Source organism: Nyctereutes procyonoides, unplaced genomic scaffold (assembly GCF_905146905.1).
Source record: "Nyctereutes procyonoides isolate TBG_1078 unplaced genomic scaffold, NYPRO_anot_genome, whole genome shotgun sequence".
NCBI lineage: Eukaryota > Metazoa > Chordata > Mammalia > Carnivora > Canidae > Nyctereutes > Nyctereutes procyonoides.
Genome location: NW_026575125.1, coordinates 63,738,023 through 63,753,331, shown reverse-complemented (window position 1 = coordinate 63,753,331; position 15,309 = coordinate 63,738,023). Strand labels below are relative to the sequence as shown.

General features: G+C 35.8%; 1 protein-coding gene across 1 annotated transcript in view; it reads left to right on the top strand.

The window, feature by feature from the left end:
- Positions 1-5,364: 5,364 nt before the first annotated feature.
- HDX (highly divergent homeobox) overlaps positions 5,365-15,309 on the top strand; it is a 231,231-nt gene continuing 221,286 nt past the window's right edge. The window contains exon 1 of the mRNA XM_055337277.1: positions 5,365-5,417. The gene's annotated coding sequence lies outside the window, so the exon portion shown is untranslated. The remainder of the gene's footprint in view (positions 5,418-15,309) is intronic.

Genomic DNA, 15,309 nt, shown 5'->3' with positions numbered 1-15,309 from the left:
GAACATTTAAAGGACAGCAGCTAATTTTAATTTTCTCATTAATTTTTGATGTACACATTTGATTGGCAATATCAGTAAGCTGAAAATGTCTAAAAGTTGGACAGCAAAAAAGTGAAAGAGCCTCAATAATCTATAAAAAAGCATTGAGCCTCTAATTAGTCAAGATTGGCCCTACCAGGGAGATCAATCTAATTTTCAGTACCTTAGAAGTTAGTTTTTGAAAACTTTTTTTTAATCCTAGCAAGCCATATTGTTAATAGCTGTGGTTTGGGATAATATGGTCAGGCTTCACATATTTTAATAAGTGACTGACTTTGTTAAGATGAACTGGAAATGAATTGCTTATTAATGCGGAACGTTTAAACAGCAAAAATAAAGGTCAAAAGCACTTTCTTTGGGGTCCCTGGGTGGATCAGTGATTGAGCGTCTGTCTTTGGTTCAGGTTGTGATCCCAGGATTCCGGGGTCCTGAGATTGGGGTCCTGGGATCCAGTCCTCATAAGCCTCGCAGTGGGAAGCCTGCTTCTCCCTCTGCCTACGTCTCTCTCTCTCTCATAAATAAATTTTAAAAATATTTTTTAAAAAAAGAAAAGAAAGCACTTTCTTTGGTGCACAGAGCCCCACACTGACCCAAAATGCACTGCGAAAATGTTTTATTTAGATTCTATCTACTGAGGAACTGGAAAGCAGTAATTTTTTGTCTTTTATTAGTGGCACTCCAACCTAGAACTTCCCTCCTATTCAGCTCCACCAAACCAAATCCTAAAAAACCAAACCCTCTTCTACTTTGAAGGCATATTCTGAACTAATTCTTATCTGATACGACACAAAGATTAGAAAATTTCATGCTGGGGGACGCCTGGGTGGCTCAGCGGTTGGGCACATGCCTTCGGCTCAGGTCATGATCCCGGCGGCATCCGGGATCTAGTACCCCATCGGGCTCCCTGCGAGGAGCCTGCTTCTCCCTCTGCCTGTGTCTCTGCCTCTCTCAGTCTGTGTTTCTCATGAATAAATAAATCTGTAAAAAAGAAAATGAAAAATTCATTTTGGAATGGATTTTAGCAGTCACACAACATAGATGAGCCTTTCTTCCTGATTGATGGTTATTATGCTTAAGCATTTCTAGTGATCTGATGCCTTTTGACTTCACAAAGCAGCCCCCATCATTTTTGAACACTTGAATGTTAAACTGAAACTTGCCCCCTTATCAGTTCTCATTTTTGGCTTTGGTTTTGTCTTTTTGAGAACCACACAATAAGTCTGTCTTTCTTTTCTGGTAGTCTTTCAACTATTTGAAGGTAGTTCTATTTTCTCCAGATCTTTCTTGAATTTAACTAAACATCCTCACTTCCTGGAGCCTTGCCTCACATCATATATTTTTTAAGGTGTTTCATCATTCCTGGTCTCTCTTCTCTAGATGCAGCCATTTATGAAATTTTAAAAATATTTTAATCTATCATCTATCTATCTATCATCTATCTATCTATCTATCTATCTATCTATCTATCTATCTATCATCTATCTATCTATCTATCTATCTATCTATCTATCTATCATCTATCTATCGTGCAAGCAAGGAAGGGGAAGAGGGAGAAAGAGAATCCTAAGGAGACTCCGTGGTGAGTGCAGAGCTCCATGTGGTGCCCAATCTCAGGACCCAAAGATCATGACCTGAGCTGAAATCAAGAGTCAGATGTTTAACTGAGCAAGCCACCCAGGTGCCCCCATTTATGAATTTAAAAAAAAATAATCGACTGAATAGAGCAGATTTTGTCTGATCAGGGTTAAGGATTATAGGACTCTTTCTTGCTTTAGATGTTAACTTTTTAAATGTAGTTTAAGTCTTAATTATCTTCCTTAATAGCTATGGTATATCAGCTCATACTGAATTTGTAAATTTTTTAAATAAAATTTGCCCATCTTAAGTGTTTATTGCCCATCCTGTACTTGTGCAGTTGCTTTTTTATAAACCTAAAAGTAAGACTTAACTGTTCAGTGCTCTCAAATTTGATCTTGCTGCATTTGAATTTTGAGTCTTCGAGATCTTTGAAATCTTGGTTAATATCCATGCTTTAATTATTTTCCCAGATATTTTTTATCCACAAATTCAATAAACATGGTTTTAATTGATACATTGCGTGTAGAATAGGGATGGATATCTATGACATGGTACAAGAAATATCTCTGATTTCTAAAAACCAATTATTCTAGCTTACACGACACAATCTATGCTTTTCTACATCCATTCATTCAACAAAGTTTCATGCCAGGTACAATTCTAGGTACTGGGGATATAACAATAAATAAGAGAAATAAAATCCTAACCCATTAGGGAAAGGCAAAATAAATAAACAAATTATGTGGTTTCCCAGAGTTATTTGAGAAGAATAATGCACAGCAAGAGAATGGAGGAGATAGTGTGATTTGGGGATGCTATTTTAAACAGATTGTCCCACAAAGACACATATGAGGTGGTAAGTTTTAGCTGGCCACCTGAGTGAAGTAGTAGTATGCTATGTGAAGGTCTGGAAGAGTTTTCTAAGAAGGCATTGCAAGTGCAAAGTCTCCAAAGAGGGAACAGGATTTCCAGAAAGAAATAAGGAGAAAAAAAAATCAGTGTAGCATAGTGAACCAAGGTAGAAAGAAGTGGTAGGAAATAAACCATAACAAGGATTTTGGATTTTATTGTTAATGTGTTGGGAAGCATTTAGAGGGCTTTAGGTTGGGGAGTAATATGGTTCTATTCAACTTTATAAAGAATATTTTGACAGCAGTTAAGAGAAAGTATTAAAGAAGGTAGTAGTAGAAAATAGCAAACCATGTAAGATGATTTTTCGTGGTTCAAGCTAAAAATGATAGTGACTTTGTTGTAGTTGTAGTAGTAATGGAAGAAATAAGGTGTTCTCAGATTTCGGACATATTTTGAAGGTGCCACCTACAGGATTCAGAGATGACTTGGACATAGAGTGTGAAGGGAAAAGAAGAATAAGCGACTGGATGAATTTAATTACTTTTTTGTACTCTGGTTTCATATTTGTCTTCTTGTCAGTTGGACTATAAATTCTCTAAGGGTTGGGATCCTTCTTTTCTTTTTCTCTCAAATCACCTCAGTTCAGGGTATACAGTAGGTACTGCAGTACCTGGGTGTCTCAGTTGGTTAAGCCTCCAACTCTTGATTTCAGCTCAGGTCTTGATCTCAGGGTCGGGAGTTCAGGCCCTGCATTGGGGTCCATGCTGGATATGGAGACTACTTAAAAAATGATTAAATAAACTATGCAGTAATTACTTACTCTATAATAGGTAGGCCATATCTGAATCCTCCATTTTCATCCTAATCATTCTTTATTTGAAATTCAATAATTTCTCTTCATTGCTGCTCTTATTATCCTGATCTATGCCCAAGTCATCTAGAAAATGTATTACCATTACAACTGTCTAACTGATCTTTCTTTCTCCAGCCTGTCGTCAATCGGATTCAAACTGCAAATTGATGACTAATTACTTCAAAAATTTGCTTTCAGTCATTCATTCAACAAATAGTTACTGATTTCTCTACCTTATATCCAGGACTCTTCTAGATGCCAGGGATATAAAAATATATAAGATAGACAAAAAATCCTGCCCTTATGGAGCTTATATTTGCAACAACTAAATACATAGAGTATGTTACATAGCAATAAGTGCTATGAACAAAAATAAAACAGGAAAGGAATATAGGGAAGTAGATGAAATGTTGAGAAGATCACAATTTGAAATAGGGTTGCAGTGTGACTTCTTAAAAATCTTAAAAAGATTAATTTTAAAGAAGTTACATTTGAGCAGAGATGTGAATCAAATGATGGAGTAAAGTAATACAGAGATCAAACTGAACAATTGTGTAAGGGTCCTGATGTGATCCTGAGATTAGTTTGTTTGAGAAATGGAAAGAAGGCCCATGTGATTTGAAAGTAAGTTAATTGAAGAATGACAAAAGTTGAGGACAGAAATATGGTAAAGGCCAGCTCATTTAGGACCTTGAAACTATGGTAGGAAATACGCAGTTTATAGTATATATGAATGTAAACTATTGGACAATCTGGAGCTGGGCATGATTTGACTTTCCTCTTAAAACAATCACTCAAGCTGCTTTGTAGATGATTGTAGAAGACTGAGGGTCTTCTTGCCCTAGGGTCTTCAGTTGCTTTTAATAAAATGAAAGCTCTCTGTCTACTTTCAAAGACGTTTATTATCAGCCTATTTCCCCACTAGTTCTCATATATGCTCTCTATTTGCTAAGCTGAGTTCATCATGGATTTCCTCATAGCACATGTATCTATGCTTTCCTACTTTTGCTTATTCTTTCTTTGTTAAGACAGTGGTTTCAGTCCTCTCTTCTTCACCATTCAAGAACCATCTCAAGTTTCAATTACAAAATAAAATTCTTCCCCACTATTATCACCTCATTAGTATTTCCAGTCATTAAACAATGTATCTCTTGTCTATAGTTGATGATTGAGCACCTAACAATGTACTTAATTTTATTGTCGTGAATGCATGCTAATCTTGCCTTCTGAATGATGTTATAGATTCTGTAATAGCATAGGACCAATAAATTGTACATCTCTCATGGCACCCAGCAAATTTGGGGAGGGTACCAAGTGTGTGTTAACAGATAAACATATGGTTTAAGTTCTTTCTTTTTTGCTTGCTTGCTTCTTTTCTGCAAGGGTGTAATGGTGATCATGCAAGTAACTTCTGGCAGAACAGGGATTGAGGCTAGGTTAATAGAACTCATAGTTTTAATTTCTTGTTTTAGTCGCAGAGTCAGCGGGTCACATAAAACAGTACACTTGCTTTTATTGATAAATTCCAAAGGATTGATGGAGACCTTCTTGATTTTAGTAACACTGAGTATGTACATGTCAATTGAACACTGACCACACAAAAAAAAAAACAACTATTAATTCTGTATGTGATCATTTGAGTTTGGCATGCAAAAATTCTGCTGAAAAAAGAATCTCAAATTGTAAGACCAGGCAGCACCTGCCCAAATGGAGGCATATAACTACTATAGTCACAGGGATGTTGGGTGTCCACAGCTATTCAGGAAGAGAGAGGTACAGAGAGGTCTGGCCTTGGACACAGCTGATATGTGCGGAGGAGAGGCAGCCCCACTGCAGGCAGCTATCTTTCCTCCCCCTCTCCCCACTCTTGGGTTCTGGGCTGAGGCCAGGGACTGTCCGGAGCTGATCTCGTGCTCCCATTGGTCGCTGTCTTTTGTGACGTCACAATCATGATGAGAATTGATGATCGGACACGCTGATTTCATTGTCTGAGGAGACAGTGAGACCCAGGAAAAATCTTGCTGAATCTGCCTGCTCCAGCACCGGCCTGATTTGGGATTCTCCGATCCTTCCCGTGACCGCACCACGCCCCGAGGTAAGGACCCAGCCTGGGTGGGTGTGAAGGGCGAAGGAGGATGAGCAAGGCAAGGAGCTAATGCTCTGCCCAGTGGGGGGCTTATAGATCCAGAGGCCTAAAGAGGCTGCCAACAAACCCCTGCGTCTTTTGGGGAGCTAACTGCCTCTACTATTTGAGCCAAAGCTGGCAGCAGCATGAGGTTAAAAAAGAGCTGAGGCTAGGGATATAGTGGGTATTGCTAGAGAGCAAAGGACCTTGCTCCGAGAGACGGCAATGTTTGGGATGCGCTCTGGCTTCGGAGTAGGAGGAAGTGGCACCTCTGCCTGCGAAGAAAGGAGGCGGGGGGTTGGTAGTCAATTCTACCACTTCTAGATTTCACTGGACAGCAGATTTCTCACAGCCCTACTCAAACGCACTGAGTGCCGCGCTTGCGCATTGAGATCTTGGGGGGAGGGGGGAGTTCGTGGCGAGAAGAATAGACATGGAGTTTGCGCAGGCGCCTTTTCTGTTTCGCTGGAGGAGGTGGGGCTGAGCTCCGGGCCGAAAGGGCTGGGGAGTTGTCTGTGTGGTATTTCAAGCGCCTCTTGCTGGAGAGGGATCTGCCAGTTATTTTGAATCTGGCTTACTGGGAATACCCAGACCCCAAATGGACCTGATGAATTTAAGAAAGCAAGTTCTTAATCTACAGATGTCAGGTTTGTAATAATTGAAAGAACTCGGAAAGTAATTTGTGGAATAGAAATTACTGAGATGAGAAACCATTTTAAAAAAGAACACTAATTATTCAAGCAAATCCAACTTTTAATTTTGAGTGAACCCTGATTTGAGGTGCCACTCAGTGATTTTGAAACTTAAACTTTTTGGGGAGACTCAGAGTAAAAAATTTAACTTTCTTCTCTCTTTTTTTCTTTCTTGGAATGGTTTCTTACAAAGCCTTGGTTTCCCTTTCTGGTTTGGTACTGAGGCTTCCTTCCTTTCATCCTCTGTGTAAAACAAGAAAGTAAAATTCTGTTTGGGAGATCCTTTCTAACTAACTCTCCTTCTTTGAGAGGGGCAATATTACTTAGCAGTTGTGAGGAACAACCTGCCTGTTTGTCCTTGTTAGAAAAATTTTACAGTAGTGTTAACTCCTGACTATTTCACGGAGAGCTCTGTTTTTTTTCTCGTTTCTTATAGTTAAGTGATTATCAAATCCTGGTGAATTTTCCTTTGAAAGCTCACTCCTATAATTCTTCCTTTATTCTACAATCTAAGCTCTCATCACCCATGTAGTCATTCCAGGAACCTCCTAACCAGTTTTCACTTGTGCCCCAAATCCCTAATTCATCCTGCCAGATTAATAATGGTTAGTGAACACTCGTTTTAGCAAATCAGTTTCTTCACCAAAATATTCTTGGAAATTTTTTTTTATTCTTCCAAGTCTAATTCCAGTCAGATTGCAAAAACTTAATAATCTGGCTTCATTGTATCATGGGAACCTTATTTTACTTGATTTTTCAGTGCACGATTCTCCTCAATATACCTGAACAATCTACCTCCAGAGCTTTGCTCTTTTCACCACTACCACTCCCTTAATCCAGGATGCCCTCGCTTTCTGCCTATTCAGATCTTCCCCAATTTGGAGACTCAAGTTACACCTCTCCATAAGTGCCTTCCAAGTGTAACCCAATTATTATTAAGCTCACCTTTTCTAGAACTCCTACATCATAAGGTTCTTGTAGTTGTCACTTTCTTATAGCCTGTTTTATATCATCCCCTTATTTGTGTGTGTGCGTGTGTTAGACTAAATTTCTCAACTGGATTTTAAACCCCTTCTTAAGTATTGGGACCGTGCAACCTCATTCTTTATCCTCTGCCTACAGCACCCAGATGATTATTTGAAATATCTATAACTATGCATGTTTTTTTTTTGTATCCCAATTTCTTGGGTAGCAAAGTATGATTGTTATAGAGAGAACTGTATATGTGTGAAAATGTATTCATCATTGGTCAGATAAGAGACCCTCCAGTGACTGAATAAACTTGAATGTGAATCAGAGAATAGGCAACATGGATATAGCTATATAGTGGGTGGCCCCCCAATATATACTGTCTTCATAAAGGAGACCAAAGGGACATTATCCCAGAAGTGGTTCTATCTGTAATTTTCCCAGTTTTAAAAATACTAAGTCATTTTCTATTTTCTGTATTTCTCTTTGATGACATTACATCATGTATGCTTTGCTAGTACCTACTAATTGTTTACTCTTTTTGTTGCAATGTATCTTGCAATCACTGCTTTACATTGTCTATCACTGGTAGTTTTCATGTGTACATATATTGAGTCAGAGCTTATCATTGTGATGGCTGCCATAATTGCTACTGTATATCAGTATATCTACCCCTTCGGCTTCAAACTTCATTGTTTCATAAAGCTTAGTTATATTTGAAGGAAAGTGTGATTACAATTTAATATAGAGGTTTTCTACAGATTTCACTTTGTCTTCTACTTCCCAGCCATTATACATCAAAGTTTGTGGTTTAACAAACATGGATAAAAAACATTCTAGAATAAGTATAATAAGCTTTACATTTAAAAATCATTTTCCTATATCATTATTAGTGAACAATGAATGTTATTTATTTTAAATCAAATCCTTTATTCTCGACTTTTTCTCTTATTACCTACATTATGCAAATTCCCTCAAAGTGTTTTAGTTTGTAGCCATTTCATAGTAATTAATAAGACTTACCCAGACATTTACATGTAGACCAATAGACTAAACTGTTCAAAACTCGGACACTCTAGATAGAATATGTAATGCTTAGCGTTATGCTACCCATTTTAGAAAGCTTAAAATAAAATATAAAAAAATAAGAGTGTGGTATTCATGTTTTAAGGTTTATTTTACAATTCCTGTCTGAATAAGAGGATGGCATTGGACTTTTCTCATTTAAGTTTTAGTTTGAGCTGGAGGGGATTTTATAATGATAAGCTAGTCCCCCCATTTTATGTATGAGGAAGCTGAAGTCTAGAGAAGTGAAGTAACTTAACAGAATTAATAAATGCTAATATTTATTAAGCACTTAATGCCAGGCATTGTGCTAACAACTTTATATATGTTTTCGCATTTAAACCTCACCACATCCCTATGAGATAGTTTCTAGTATTATTTCTCATTTTACAAATGCAAAAACAGTAACTTAAAGTAGTTGACTTCCCTGGGGCCATACAACTACAAAATGTCACAGTCAGGATTCAAACATAGGTCTGCTTTGACTCTTAATCACCAAACTATACTTGACCAAGGTAATATGCAGTGAATCTTAGGCAGAGCTTTAGCAAGAATCTAAGTCTCTCGAGTCCCAGCCCAATGTGTATATGTGTGTGTGTGTGTGTGTGTGTGTTTTATATTATAATGTTTTCCATGAATAGCATACTACTTCTACAAAATCATTGATTTCTAAACTTGACCAAATGGTGTACACTTATATTTCTTTTTAGATATTTTACTAAAACACACTTGCTCTGTCTTGGTTGAAAAGAATGACATTACATTTTGTACAAAATATAATTTTCAAGGTATTTAATTAGTTCTGCTTCAAAAATTGTACTTCCAGAAGGAATTATATATTTTTGTGTATTGTAACCCCAGAGTCAAAATACTTGAATTGTTGATTTTAATTTTACAGTGGAGTCAGCTAAACATGAAGTTAGTGGTGTCTTAATATACTTGTATAGATATACTTATATCTAGGCATACTGGTTTGGAAGTAAGTAATGAGAATTTTAGAAAAATATATTTTGAATTAGAAGGGATCTGGAGATGTTAGTATATTCAGAAGCTATCATTAACACCCTGAGACCTTTCTGGTCTGTGTAAAATTTCAAGACAATAAACTGAAACCTGTTTGTGCAAATGGAGTCATCCATATACCAACTAGTAGAAATATTTTCTGGATTAACTGGAGATCTAGATACATGGCAACTGAATAAATGAGATTTTATCATGTCAACTAAATGCTATACTATACATTTGTCATCTATAAAGAACTCTACAATAGCAGCTGTCCTACCTTCTTGGTATCCTATTGTTTTACAACTAGAGTTATGTTCTAATTGGGTTGATCCTTAGAATCTTTAAAATGGAGGGAAATAGGGGTTTGAACAAAATCGGAAAAGGGGAGAATGATATATGGGCTTCCAGTTTTGGAATGAATAAGTCACAGGAATAAAAAGAAGATCCTAAGGACTGCAGTTAGTGATGTTGTAATAGCAATGTAATGGGACAATTGACAGTTATACTTGTGGTGAACATAGCATAATGCATAAACTCATAAACTTGTCATATCACTAAATTGTATACCTGAAACTAATGAAAAGTATGTTGTCAGAGTGGCAAAAATTTAGGGAAACGTTTTTGTAGCCTTGTTTCCCTTGGAGTTGGTGGAAATTTATTTTAAGATTCTTAAATGCAAAAATGCCCTAAGTAGTCACTTTTCTTATGTAGACAAGAATTTGTGCATGATGCTTGTCTAAGGTCATGCAAGTAGTCAGTTGCAGAGCCAGAGATTTAAAGCAGGTGTCATTCTAGATGCTGTACTCTTTACTAGGTTACAGACTGAAGAGCTAGAATGAGGCCCATCTTTATTTGTTTTTATAAATTGTTTATATGTTTGTGTGTGTGTGCATGTGTATGTATATAATTACCCCTAACTTTTCTCTTTCTAAGTATTTAATGCCTGTGACATTTTCCTTTTTATATCAGTGGAGATACAAATTTTGAATAGAAAAGCCAAGGTTTGGGAGAAAGGGATCATTGTGTTAACTTCCAATGGCTTTAGAGGCAAAAGGCAGATAGACCCATACACTATTTTTTTTTCAATTGTCAAGTACTAAGCAATGGAAAAAGCATTTCTTGTTCAGGTTTTGTTTTACTACACTAATATATTGTTTTCTTGCTTGTTTGTTTTAGTAATATATTGTTTTAATATGTTTCTTTATATATACATACTGTCTTACTTGATTGACTTGGTCTATGTATTGTGTATTTTATGGATGAAGTAGTTATGCCACTTAGGAAAGTAATTATCTAAGACCCATCCTACAAATAGTTTTGCCTTTTCATAGACCTGCTAGTTGTATTGAAATTTCTTCAATAGAGATCTGAGACATTATGAAATATGGAAGAAAAAATACAGTCTATGGTAGTGGGCAATATTACATTAGGCATAGAATGCTCAGCATTGATTTATCTCCACTATCCTGAGACAACATGAACTTATTTTTGAATATGTATGTAAGTTACTAAAATGATCATCTTATTTGGAACCTCTAGGCTCACTTTTATTAACAATGAATGCTTAAAAGATGCTAAAGATCAGTTTGAGTTTTTTCTTCCTTCCCCAACTGCTAGTGCTTAATGTAAAGAGACATTTAAAAAAAAACACACAGTATTTATAGTGATGTCTAGCCAATTTACTTTTCTGGTAGGATTTAATGCATCTGTATCTATTTAATTCTTGCTCCTCAAAGTGTGTTCCATGGAGTACCAGCATGAGCATCACCTAGAAACTTCTTAGAAATTATGGAATCTCTGGTCTCAACCAAGACCTACTGAATCAGACTCTGCATTTTAATAAGATCTTCAGGTGGTTCATATACACATTACACTCTGAGAACCACTGTTACAAAGTGAAATATGACTTCCTGTACAACTTAGACTTTTAAGAGCTGATAATAAGAAAAATTTCTTAATTTCTTTTTGACGGTTTTCACATATGTAAAGAAATATGTAATTGATGTATTATCTATCTAATATACATCAGCTTTGCTCCATTTTGGCGTCTATCTCATTGAAAGAATAGCTACACGGGTATGGGTATTTTACATGGGTAAAATTGTTGAGTCTGAGTGAATCGAATTATTTTGGTGATAGTAATGGCCTTACCATTGAAACAATATTTTTCCTAATTGTCAACAGAGTGTTACAAAAGAATATGGATGTATTGGGGTCACTGTCAGTAATATCTACAAGAACTGTACTTGGTTTTTTATTTCCTATTGTAAGAAATCACTACAAACATAGTGGGTTAAAATAACACATGTATTGGGGTACCTAGGTGGTACAGCTGGCTAAACATCTGACTCTTGGTTTTGGCTTAGGTCATGATCTCAGGATCCTGAGGTTGAGCCCCACATTGGGCTCTACATTCAGCATGGAGTCTGCTTGAAATTTTCTCTCCCTCTGCCCATCCCACACATGTGCTTTCTCTTTTTTTTCTCTCTTTCCTTCTCTCTCTCTTTCGAATAAGTCTTTTAAAAAAATAAAACAACTTATCTTACTGTTTTGGCAGTTAGAAGTCTGAAATAAGTATCATTGGGCTAAAAGTCAAGGTGTCACCAGGCATTTTTTCCCTAAAGCCTCTGGGAAATAATTTATTTCCTTACCTTTTTTAGCTTCTAGAGGCTACCCACATTCCTTGGCGTATGGCCATGTTCATCTTGAAAGCTAGCAATGGCAAATCAAATCTTTCTCATATCTCATCACTCTGACACTCTTCTGAATCTATTTTCCACATTTAAGGATCCTTGTGATTACATTGTGCCCATTCAGATAGTCTAAAGTAATCTCTTTATTTTAAAGTCAGCTGATTAGGAACCTTAATGCCTCTGCAACCTTAATTCACTCTTGCCATGGGATCTAACATATTCACAGGTTTCAGGAATTAGATATAAATATCTCTGGGTATGTTTGTGGGGGCACAGGATTTGATAACCTTTTTGGACAATAAAGAAAGTCAACCTCTAATCTTGTTATGAAAAGACGGGCACTGAGGGGGGCACTTGACGGGATGAGCACTGGGTGTTATTCTGTGTGTTGGTAAATTTAACACCAATAAAAAATAAATTTATTATTAAAAAAAAGAAAATAAGTATTTAGTATTATGGGTTGAGTTGTGCTTCCTCCCCCCAACCCCAAAATTCATGTGTTGAAGTTTTAATGCCCAGTAGTTCATAATGTGACCTTATATTGAAATAGGTTCATTGCAGATGTAAGTAGTTAATTTAAGATGAGGTGACAGTTGAGTAAAGTAAGCCTTTAATCCAATATAACTGGTACCTTTATAGAAGTAGGAAATTTGGATACTGTCACACATAAAGGGAGCATGCCATGTGAACATGAAGATGTCCATTTATAAGCAAGGAGAGATGCTTAGAACAGAGCCTTCTCTCATAGCCTTCAGAGACAACCAACCTTCCCAATACTTTGATTGCAGACTTCTGGCCTTCATAATTGTGAGACAATAAATTTCTGGTTAAGCCATCCAGTTTTTGGTACCTTGTTACAGCAGCCTAAGAAAAGTCAGGGTTGTCTTTCAGTCGATAATAAGTGTCATTCTCCTCAAAAGCACTTAATTAGTAAGTTTATATTCTGTAATGTGCTAGATGTTGGACAAAGTGAATTAGACATTAAAGAACTTATATATATTAGACAATTTTCATATAGCAAGCTTTGAAATAAATGACTTTTACACCTCTGGCCCTTCATTTATTCAACTATGAAAAGAGAGCGTAGTATTCATAAAATCTAACAGCATTTCTAGCTTAAAAATCCATACTTCTATTTATTAATTGAATTTTAGGAAGTTATTATATCCATACATTAATAAAAAGTATTAAGTTCAGGCAAAGCCATCAAAATTGTCTTAAACTTTTCTTCAGGATCAGTGTCTTAATTATTGCCATCTCTGCTATTCATTGCCCACTTTCTATCCTTCGATTTTATTTTTTTAATTTTTTAAAGTTTTATTTATTTAAGTTATCTCTACACCCCATATCAGGGTCAAGCTCATGACCCCAAGATCGAGAATTGTGCACTCCTCCAAATGAGCCAGCCGGGTGCTCCTATCCTTCAATTTTAAAGAGAAGTATTAAAGACATTTTTGAGAAACACTTTTGCTCTTTTGACTCGACCCATTTGAAATTGTTTTAAGGCTTATGTTCGGGGGTGCCTGGATGGCTCCATTGGTTAAGCATCCAACTCTTGATTTCAGCTAGGGTCATGATCTCATGGGTCCTGTGATTGAGCCCCATGTTGGGCTCCATGCTCTGCATGGAGTGTGCTTGTGATTCTCTCTCTCTCTCCCTCTGACCCTCCTCACCCCCCGTAAAGCATGCTCTCTCTCTCTCTCTTTCTCTCAAGTGAATAAAATCTTAAAAGAAAGACTTATGTTCAGGACATAGTATATTAATGATACTTTTGCACATGATATATGCTTAATAAATATTTAAATAAATGAGTAAATTGTCAGAAACCTGAGGCAAGACATTTATATATTAGAAAATATTGAGAGCAGTGACTTGAAGAGGAAATGGTTATTTTGAAAAAGTTATGCCCTGATTTCTCATTACTGCAAAGTATATTGGAGCAATATGTGCTCTCAGAATTCACTGATGGAGCTGTAGTAGACTTGAGAATATTTTTGCAAATGGTCATCAGGTTTCCTGGATTAATTAACAGTAAAATAATAATTGTTGATATGGTCATAATTAAACACTGGAGAGTATATTCCATGTATTCAGGTATGGTCTGATTAACAACAAGGAATGTAATTGTAATAAAATATTTAGAAACACATTAGTTGCATAGCAGTCTCTGCATTAGTGCTTCATATCTACATGAAAACAAAATGACTAGGCAGGAGAAATGAAGTGCCAACAAAAACATTAGGGATCAATGTTAATATCATATTTCAAACATGTGTATGTCTCTAATTTGACAGTAACATATGTTTTTTAACTTAATGTTATAGGCTTAACATAGGGCAGTGTCTCTCAAACTGAGGTCTACAGACCCCTAGGGGCCAATGGACATGTTTTCAGAGGTCTGCAACTTTTATGGCTATTTTTAAATTTGAGGGTTTTATTTGATCTTGAAATAAATTATCTTAAAAAGTAAATGATGAACTTGAAAGGAAAATCCAAATTATGCATGCATTCACTCATATAGAAGGCCTTTCTACTAGGTATAAACACAAATCTTCTCTTTTATAGTCATAAATCACATTTAAAAGACATCTAGTGGAATAAATTGAATATCTTAATAGAGAGTTCCTCAAAGTGACAACCAAAGATAGATTTTTGCGGGATAAGAAAGATATTTTTTGTTTTATTCTTTCAAGGGAAGAAGAAAGAATGGGCTTTACCTATGGCTTTCAGATTTGGGATGTACTTTATAAGGCTTTTAAGTTATTAAGCAGCTTCTTAGTCTATTCAAATTATTTGTGGAGATAAATTTATGCTTCCACTATTTGATGAATTAAATATGTGCACGTATCTCGTTTCAACACTCTATGCATGTATGTCCTTATATACTGCTACCTACTAATTTACCACTAGATGGTGTGCATTGAATCTAATCCTAATCCTAATACTAATACTAATCCTTTCTCTAATCCTAAAAGAGGAGGATGTTTAATTTTTCCACTAATTTTTGCAGGAAAATTGAGAATGGAAGATACAAGACTTTTTTTTTATTTTATTATTTTATTTTTTTAGATACAAGACATTTAATAGACTATCTCTTTGGTTCTAGGTGAAGCTGCCCTTAAATCTTACTATATGCCATTTAAATTTGATTCACAAAACACTAAAACAATATCTAGTCTAAGTCAATAAGTGTAGTTTTAACGCTATTAAAACAAATTTTAAATACCAATCAAAATTTTTGCTGGGAATGGGTTAGAGAATATGTAGACAGTATAGGATGGCGTTATGTGGATAATTTTAAAAAGGTTAAGAAAAAACTAATAAGTTTACAGTACAGTAAATTAAGGGGTATATAGATTATTTAGATATGATGAATAATTTGTTAATAATTACTTTTCAAAAGTGTGGCTATGGAAAATTTCATAGAGATCCTCTAAA